At 38.8% G+C, this 9,312-nt stretch overlaps 1 long non-coding RNA gene across 2 annotated transcripts in view; it reads left to right on the top strand.

Moving 5' to 3' along the window:
- Positions 1-5,582: 5,582 nt before the first annotated feature.
- The window catches only part of LOC110345966 (uncharacterized), a 67,280-nt gene continuing 63,550 nt past the window's right edge, over positions 5,583-9,312 (top strand). For both annotated transcript variants that reach the window (XR_015444108.1, XR_002389678.2), the window contains exon 1: positions 5,583-5,777. This is a non-coding gene — a long non-coding RNA (uncharacterized LOC110345966). The remainder of the gene's footprint in view (positions 5,778-9,312) is intronic.

The following is a 9,312-nucleotide window of genomic DNA, read 5'->3' as shown; positions in this document are numbered from 1 at the left end:
TTAGCAGCTAGCTGGGAAAAGCTGAGTTTATCACATCCATGTGTGGATGAACTGACATTGGGAGAGAGATAGTGGCAGCTAGCTGGGAGAGATTTCATCCATGAGTGGATGGGCTAACACCAGGAGAGAGAGATATTAGCAACTAACTGGGAAAAGAACTAGGCTTATATAGGTTTTGAAGGGGCTAAGAAATCTGGGGTGACATATTTATGACTTGGATGTCCAAGGACGGTCTGCTCAGGTGTGTTGACAATTACTGGACTTCTCGGCACAAGGGGAGTTATATATTATATTTTGAGTCCATTTGGCCTATTTACTGAGAAGCTGCTGTTGTTTGCTAAAAGCAGCCTGTTTGCTTTGTCCTATTTGTTTGTGAAGAACTCATTCAAGTTAGACCTGACAGTACAAAGGCTAAACCCCAGTACCACAAACAAAACAAAGCAAAATCACATTATGACCAAGTGATATTTGTACAAAGAATTACATTTTGATTTAATATTTGAAATCCATCCCATGTAATTCACTTGATTGATAAACAAAAAAGAAAAATCATATGATTGTTTTAGTATACACAAATGTTGAACAAAAATCCAACATCTATTTCTAATAAACTAGAAATAGAGAGGGAATTCTTTAACCAAATATAGGGCATCTTTGAAAAACCTACAGCTCTGGCCAACATAATCAAGCAAGAGAAAGAAAAGGAAGAAGAAAAACTGTCTTCATTTGCAGATATGTTCATCTGTGTAAGAAATCTTATGGAAACTGCAAAAGAGCTATTAGAACTAATAAGTGGCTTAGTAAGTTTGCAGGATATAAAGTCAATATGTAAAAACTAATTTTACCTTGATATGCTACCAACAAACAAAAATTGAAATTTAAAAACCAATACTATTTAAAATAGCTTCAAAAATGAAATACTTTGTGATAATTGTGACAAAAGATTTATAAATCCTATACACAAGGAGCTAGAAAATATTGCTGAGGGGAATTGTAAAAGATCTTACTAGATCTGGAGATCCCATGTGTCCTTGGGATAGGAGAATCAATAATGTCAGGATGTCAGTTATCTCTAATTATCTCCAATTTGTTGACCTATAGATTCAACACAATCAAAATTCCAGCCAGCTTTAAAAAAAAAAAAAAGAATTTCACAGGCTAATTCTAAGTTTATAAGGAAATGCAAAGGACCTAAACTAGCCAAAACAATGTTAAAAAATGTAACCAACCAAGAGCTAACACTACCTGATTCCAAGATATATTATAAAACTCCAGTAGTTAAAACAATGTGGCTCTGTATGAATAGATACATAGATCAATTGAACAAAGACCAAAAATAGATTATATATGTATGGGGAACAAATTTCTGTGTTTTTTTCTTTTTAAATAAAACTTTTACTTTAGGATAGACTTGGAAAAGTTGTGAAGATAGCACCGAATTCTCATACCCAGTTTCCCCTATTATGAACATTTTACATCGGTATGGTACACTTATCACAATGAATGGATATTGATGCATTATTAGTAACTAAAGTCCATATTTTATTCAAACTTTCTCAGTTTGTACTTAATGTTCTTCTTCTGTTCAGGATCCCATCCAGGATACCATATCACTTTTGGCCATCTTGTCTTCTTAGGCTCTTCTTGATTGTGACTGGTAATCACACTTTCTTCGTTTTTGATGACCTTCACAGTTTTGAAGATGTTCTGCCACGGATCCAGGCCAGGAAGTTTTTTGTTTTTGTTTTGTTTTTTGGTACCGGGGATCGAACTCGGGACCTAGCCCTTGCTAGGCAGGTGCCAGAACCACTGAGCTACATCCCCAGCCTCCAGGCCAGGAAGTTTTACTCGAGATTCAGGCAGCCTGAAGAAAAGACGTGGGGCCAGAGGGATGTCTGACATACCTTTACTATCTCAGCGGCACGGGGAAGCAATACTCAAAAAAAATTTAAAAATCCCACTCCTTTACTATATACAATAGCACACAAGGCCGGCAAGTTGCCAAAAAGTTATATAACGGACTGCTCGGGCTACATGTTCACCGCGCATGTGCGGGCTACTTAGCATGCTGACTCACTTGCAAGCGGAAGGCTAGGTGAAAAGCCTGATCCTGGCCATCTTGGTTATCAGACAATTGGAATTTGATCTTTTTCTCACAATTAGACTGGGGTTGTGGGTTTTAAGGAGAAACAGTACAGGGGTAAAATGCTATTCTCATAGCCTATCAAGGACACATAGTAGCAACCTGACATCGCTGTCGCTGTTATCAATTATTCTAGAGTCAGCAGCCATAAATCTGTTTGGTGGCCACATGTCAGGAACTAGAGAGATTCAGGTCTCTCAGCTGAGACAGAAACTCAGACATAGAAGCAGACATGCCCACTTTGTGTACTTACAGTGCATTGGGCTCTGCACTGAGCAGTTTACGTGAATTATCTCATTTTGTCCTCACGCAGTCCCATAAAGGAGAAGACGTTATCCTTTGTTCTATTCATGAAGAAACTGAAGACCAGAGAGGTTAAAAGTAACTCGTGCAAGGTTGAGCACCAGAACATAATGTTATTGTATCCCATCATCTCTCTCACCTGCAGGCAAAGGGAGGCAGTTCATCATTAAGGGCGTGTTAATGAGCCAGGCATGGTGGCACACACCTGTAATCCCAGCACGGGGGTGGGGTGGTGGTGGTGAGGCAGAAGGATTCCAAGTTTGAGTCCAGATTGGGCAATTTAGTGACTTAGTGAGGCCCTGTGTCAAAGTAAAAAATACAAAAAGGCTGGGAATGTAGTCCAGGGCTGTCAGAGTGTCCAGCCAGACTGCCAGGTGGTCAGCAGTGGTGGTGGAGGGATTGTAGTAGAAGGCTCTGGGTTCAGGTCACTGAAGGGATCTGTCAAAAAGTAATGTGAGATCCTTTTAGGTTAACACTGGAGAAAGAAGCTCTCAAGGACAACATCTAGTTATGAGAAGAGGGATACACAGTTCAAAGCAGTGTTCGAGGCAGTGTCAGCTTGGCTCAGAGTCAGTTCATTTGCCTGAAGTGGATGCCCTGTTCCCAAGCAGGAAGCCCCTGAAGACCTGAGGATTAAAAACAGAGGAGGCCTGCGGACCAGAAGCCATGCATGTTATTCATCTCAACTGTCCCTTTAAACACTCTTATGCCATATGTTTGTTGCCTACTTTCTCTGCTAAAATAACTTTATTTAATAAAATATTTAAAAAACAACTTTATTGAGGCAAATCATGTAATTCACCCTTTTCAAGGATACAATTCAATGTTTTAGTAAATGTACCAAGTTATGCAACCATTGCCACCAATCAGTTTTAGGACACTTTCATCAGAACAGTCTGATCTCTCATGCACATTCATAGTTAATTCCCCATACCTGTTTACCTCTACCCACCCAAAGCACTCCTCGGGCAACCATGAACCACCTTCTGCCTATAGATTTGCCTGTTCTGGGTATTTCATTTAAATGGAACGGTGCAATATGTGGCATCTTATGTCTGGCGTCTTTCACTTGAACACATGTTTTTGAGGTTTATTGTTTGGAGTGTGTATTCACAGTTTATTCCTTTTTATTGCTGACTAGCACCTCATTGTATGGATATAGTACATGTTCATTCATTGGTTCATGCATTTTCTTTGAACAATATTCATTTTTTGACAATTATGAATAATCCTAGTAAAAACATTCATATGCATCTCTGTGTATATGTTTTCATTTCCCTTGTCCTACCCTCTCTTCAGCTTCAATTTCTTTTTTCTCTTTTTAAAATTTTTTCACAGTGCTAGAGATCGAACCCAGGATCTTGTGCATGTTAGCCAAGCACTCCATGACTGAGCTCCACCCCCGCCCCCTTTCTATTTTTTATTTTGAGACAGGGTCACTCTAAGTTGCTATGTTTCCCAGACTCAAATTTGGGATCCTCTTGCCTCAGACTCCTGAGAAGCTGGGATTACAGGTGTCCACTACCACACCCAGCTTCCAATTTTAAAACTTGGCTTTAGTATATATATATATATATTTTTTTTTTGTCTGTAGTGGGGATCAAACTTGGGACCTTACACTTGCGAGGCAGGCAGTGGGACCACTGACCTAAATCCCTGGCCCTAGTCTATACTTTTTAATTTTAAGATTTTCTTTCCTTTCTTCAGCTTCTTCACTGGATTTCCATTGTAATCTGGATAAAACTCTAGTGTGGCCAGAGAAGGCACTTTTCTACCTGTTCAACTTTATCCCTTGTGACTGTTTTGGAAGGGAAATACCTCACTTGCAAAATGAAAACACATTGAGACAAAGAAATCTAGAATAAGAAATGTTCCTCAGGTAATGTTCTAGTCTTATTTATTGCCAATCACTCATGTTAGATAATCTGAATTAACAGTCAAATATTCTTGATTTGATATACCAATTATATGACCGTTTTGGATAGTGCCCAGTGCATAGTAGCCTAATATTTATTAAATATTTAATTAAATAAATTCTGGTGAGTAGCAGCAGGCATTGACGGGAGTGTTGTAAAAAGATTGACATATAGTTTTCCTATATAATTATGGTCACAGCCAGCCTAGAACAGAATTAATGAGAATTAGGACGTGGCTTTCAGTGGCTTAATGGTTGCCCAGGCCTTCATCCAAAGCATGAAAAATAGAATTATGGAATATCATTGCGATTATGTGCTAGAAACAAAGGGAAAGGCAGGGACTCTTCACATCTGCTGCCACTTTAAAGATCAAATTCTATGCTTTGTTAAAGCAGCTGCTGTGAAAAACATGGAGTCTTCAACCTATTCATACAGAACTCCTGCCCCTTTGTCTCACATGAAAACTCACTGGTAATCCAAAATAAAAGATGATAATAGGAAATAGAGAAACAGACCTTTTGCAAGTGGAATGGGGCCAAGAAATGGAAGGAGGGGAGAGGAAGGGGATGTAAAAAGAATTAAGATGTATTATGTACATGTACCAACTCCCCATGATAAATGCAACCATTATGTACTGCAAATATATACTAATAAAAATTAAAATTTAAGAAAATAGTGGTTTAGAGAAATGTCTAAACTTTCTGGAAGTACCTGATGAGTCTTTTCTGATGCTTCCTGAATATCATTTGGTTATTTATTCTCGGGGTTCCTTTTGGAACTCTCATTTTCTCTTTAGGGCTTCTGATTTCCAGAATTAACTATATGTCCTTGTTGGAAATTTTACCTAAAAATGCATTTTACTTTTACTAAGGATTGTTGTTTAATGCTGTAAAACTTCTGACACATGAGTTATGCTAAACCGCACTGAAATTTTTCAAAGTGTATATGCATGTGTCTATCACTTTTAATATTTCTGGACTGCAAATGAGAGTGATCATTTTTAATTAGTTTATTGGCCAGTCTGTTTTTGCCATCTTTAAAGTGCTTGTTTTTATCCTTTGCTAATTTTTCTAATGGCTAGTTATATTTTTCTTAGTGATTTCTAGGAACTTTAAAACTTTCTTTTTCTTCTTCTTCTTCCTCTTCCTCCTCCCCTCCTCCCCTTCCCTTTTCCCTTCTCCTTCAACACTGACCTCGCTGCTCACCTTCTTGGGCAGGAAGAACCTGTCTCACAGGTGTGTGTCTCCGCCCTCTCTGGCTTCTCCACAGCCACGCCTTCTTGGTCTTGCGCAGGCGCTTCAGCAGCGAGTGTTGCGCAGGCCAGGCCTGTAGGCCATGGTTAGGCTACTGCCTTGTGAACCGCTACTTCAGCTGCCCTAGGACACGTCCAGCAGCTGGTCCACTCCACACCACAGGTAGGTGAACTTGCCCAAGATCCGGGATTACTTCTGCTCATCTTGCCGCCTCCTCGAAAAGACCTAAAATTATTCTTGATACTAGTCCAGGATTCTTTATTTGTGAAGCAGAGATCTTCTAGCCTGTGACTCGATTTTTCACTTTCCTTCTGGCGTTTATTTTCAGAGAGAAATTTTAAGCTTTTATTTGTTCAGTTTGTCAGACTCTTCCTGCGTTTTGTATCTTCAGGAAAATCCTCTCCAGCTCTGGAGATATCATGTACAGTCGATCCTCATTATTCACAGGTCCCATATTTGCAAATTCGCTTACTCACTAAACTTCTAATCCAGAGTCAAGATATGCAGTAGCCACGTGCAAAGGTAGTGAAAAATTGTCACACATATTCCCAGCTGAGGGCAAACATGGAGACACTCTGGTCTTGTTTCAACTCTCACACTGTACACAAGTGTCCTTCTGAAGATGCAGTTAATGTCGTATTTTTCACGTTTCTGTTAGTGGTTTTGCTGTTTAAAATGGTTCCCAAGCATAGTGTGGAAGCACTGCCTAGTGTTCCTAATTACAAGAAGGCTGCGAGGTGCCTTACAGAAAAAGATGTGTTAAATAAGATTAAATTAGGCATGTGTGATAGTGCTGCTGGCCCTAAGTTCAGGGTTAATGAATCACCAATATGCAATAAATGAGATGTCCGTAAGCAGAAACACATAAAACAAGGTATGTATTGATCACTTGACAAAAATGTGACCAAGGGCTGTAATTCCCTGAGGAGCAATGTTTCAGCACTGGCTAATTCAGTTCAGTGTTCTTGGAGAGTTTATAGAACATAACTACTGTGAATAATTGACTGTTTATATTCTTCAAAAAAAATTTTTTTTTTTTGCTTTTCAAGAGTATTTAACTCTTTCACTCACTGGAAACGATTTTAGGGTATGATAGAGGAGCACCATTTATTGAACAGTTCATTCTTTCCTACTCATTTGTAATGGTACCTCTGTCTTCCAGTAAGCTCCCCCCCACACATGGGTGTGTCTTTTAGTCTGTTTTTTTAAAAATCATCTATTAATATCTTTATCCTCTCACAAATACCTCAGGTATTGAATACTACAGGTTTATAATGGTCTCGTTATGTGGTAGCATGAGCCCCTCCCTCAATGGGGCATCTTTATTCTTCAGAATTTCGTTGGCACTTTAGCTCTCTGTACACATTTTAGGATCATCCTGTCAAGTCTGTGAAATCCTCTATGGATATTGATGGGAGTTGTATTGGTTATAAGTTAACCTGGAGAAAGCTGTCATTTTGCTATATTGAATCTTCCCATCTATGAACTTGGCACATTTTTCCCAAATATTTTTGTATTCTGTCTTTTAATGAGGAATTTATTGTAACTCCTATAATCTTACTAAAAATGATTTATGCTGGGATATATTATGAGGTTTTGTTCTATTTTTTAAATTCTGCTTGCTCTTTTTTCAGTTAAGTTCTATTTTTAGGATTTGATTACTTTTCTAGTCTTCAGTTTTATATGCATTTGTAATCTCTTTCTGGTTATCTGTGTATTTGGAGTTTGTGGAGGGTATAATTGTATGCTGATGTGTGCAGATACTTGATCAGTTTTGATTATTCTCTCTTGTGCTTTATAATTTTTTATTGTGAACTCAGCAGTACTTGTATTTTTTGTGTGTGACCATATTTGGGATGTGAGATCTTCTCTTCCGCAGATTTGTTTCCTTCTGTCTTGTAGCCCAGGAGTATCGCTGCTTGAGAAATTAGTCTTATATTACTTTTTAGTCTGGAGTTTCTAAACTATGTGGGTAGAGTAAAAGCAATGTGAACTGTGGTCCTGTGGTTTTGAGTTCTCTGAGAGTTTTTATTATTTTCCCAACCAAAGGCTTATGTCCTGTGGTCTTTCTTGTTTTTAAATCCTTTCATAAATAAAATAGTTCTTTGAGGGTCTTGGCTTTATAAGTTCTCAGTTTAATTCCCTACCTCCCTCATTTCCTGTCCCTGTGTGGGCATTAAATCCCAAACCCCTGGGTTCTGGAGACAAACACCCCCATTAGCCCAAGTACATTCCCCTCTGCTTTTTCATTTTCCTCTTTATTTCTGGCACCTGGGTATTTGCTTTTATTATTTGTGAGCCTAGTTAAACATTTAAAATAATTATGTTACATTTACCAGTATTTCTAAATGATTGTAGTAAAAGGATTTTCAGGCTGTCTGAGTCCACCATATTGCTAGCAGGTGACAGTTTTTGGCTCCTTTACTATTTGTTAATAAGCTCCAGGCTTTATATTTTTAACCAGGCAATGAGTGAATGTTAATTGTATGCAATGTGCTTGAGTTATATAACATGTCATTTACTGAGCCTTCATTTTGAAAACTTGGTAGGACTTGTTTCTGATTTCTGTAATTATTTTTAAATAAACTAGATCATTATATTTTTTTAAAAAACAAAGGCACATTTTTCCTTTTACCTTCCCTCCCCTGACATCAGCATGGCCCTCATGTATCCCTTTTGTCTCACATTAACCTGCTGTATGTGCTTCTACATTATCTGTCTGCATATTAATCTAAAAAGACCCATATATGTCCTCATATACATATATTTACATACACAATACATAATCAAGGTGGCTTCAGTACTGCGTGCTATATAAAATGGGATTACAATATGTATATAATTTTCTGCATTCTGCTATTCTCAACTAATGGTATTGTTATGGTTTAGATCTGGGTTATCCCCCCAAAGCCTCATGTGTTTGGAAGATGATTGGATCATAGGGCACTATACTCAGTGGATTAGCTGACTTGCTGTTAGGAGGTGGGGCCTGGTTAGAGGTGGGTCACTGGTGACCTGGAAGGGCATATCTCCCTCCCCAGGTCCTGCCTTCTCTCTTTGCTGCATAGCTGCCATGATGTGAGCAGCCTTCCTCTGCAGCAGGTCCCTTCCCCTGTGTTTGAGCCTGCTGACCATGGACTGGAGCTTCTGAAAGTGAGCCAAAATAAACTTTTCCTCCTTTAAGTTACAGTTGTCAGGTATTTTGATCCAGCTACGAGGAAAGTAACAGATTTTGGCACCAGAGAAGGTGCTGAGATACTACCTGACCATGTGGTTCAGAAGCTTTTGGAACAGGCTTGCAGGTGGAGCTTGCAAAAGTTTGGAGAAGCAGGCTAGAGAAGCCCTACAGTGTTTTGAGCAGTGGTTGATGTGCAATACTGGTCAAAAATCCAAAGACCAGAATGCTGATAGAGACACTGATGATAAAGGCCAGGCTCAGGAAGTTTCAGTTGGGAACAAAGACTCTTATTGGGAGTTGGACTTGAGACCATGTGTGTTATGCTCTGGGAGAAATTTTGTCTACATTTTGCCAATGTCTTGTGACTGCAGGAGACTAAGGGAGGTGAACTAATTAGTCTGATGGAAATTTCAAGGCATCCCAACATTTAGGTTGTAGCATGGCTATTGCCTGCTACTTTTGGTGAGATTTACAGTGAGAAATAGAAACAAAAAGCCCATTTGAAAAGTTTTCAGTTTC

This window comes from Heterocephalus glaber, unplaced genomic scaffold (assembly GCF_053883595.1).
Source record: "Heterocephalus glaber isolate CG9 unplaced genomic scaffold, H.glaber_assembly_v1.0 deba00001594, whole genome shotgun sequence".
Taxonomy (NCBI): Eukaryota; Metazoa; Chordata; class Mammalia; order Rodentia; family Bathyergidae; genus Heterocephalus; species Heterocephalus glaber.
The sequence above is the reverse complement of the archived record's forward strand: the minus strand, read 5'-3'. Positions and strand labels throughout refer to the sequence as shown.